Below are 311 nucleotides of genomic sequence, written 5' to 3'. Positions count from 1 at the left end.
AAAAGAGCACCAAACGTAATCTTCTTTCCAGTGGAGAGTACTTGATTGGCTTCATTGTCAAAGAATCCGAGTTTTGAAAGTGTTGCCATTATCATACTAAATCCTGTACAAGCCATAAGTAAAAAAACTGGTAAGCCTTCAGATGTCAAGATGTGACTTGTGAATATAGAATTTGCACCTTCATATCTGAGGGTTCCACGAAATATTGTTGTTGCTTCGCTCTCAATGCCATAAAATTCCCCATAAACCAAAGAGTTCCGATTAGGAAGACACTCCAATGCAAAAGCTGGAAGATTAGGTACTCGGAAACT

General features: G+C 38.6%; 1 long non-coding RNA gene across 1 annotated transcript; it reads right to left on the bottom strand.

Moving 5' to 3' along the window:
* Nucleotides 1-45: 45 nt before the first annotated feature.
* LOC104775485 lies at nucleotides 46-305 on the bottom strand. Its single transcript, XR_765945.2, has 2 exons — nucleotides 179-305; nucleotides 46-103 (listed from the first exon to the last, which is right to left on the bottom strand). It is a non-coding gene; the product is annotated as an uncharacterized LOC104775485 (long non-coding RNA).
* Nucleotides 306-311: the final 6 nt, after the last annotated feature.

The sequence above is a fragment of the Camelina sativa genome, unplaced genomic scaffold, assembly GCF_000633955.1.
Source record: "Camelina sativa cultivar DH55 unplaced genomic scaffold, Cs unpScaffold16274, whole genome shotgun sequence".
In the NCBI taxonomy this organism is placed as follows: Eukaryota; Viridiplantae; Streptophyta; class Magnoliopsida; order Brassicales; family Brassicaceae; genus Camelina; species Camelina sativa.
Note: the sequence above shows the minus strand (reverse complement) of the source record. Positions and strands in the feature narration are given on the sequence as shown.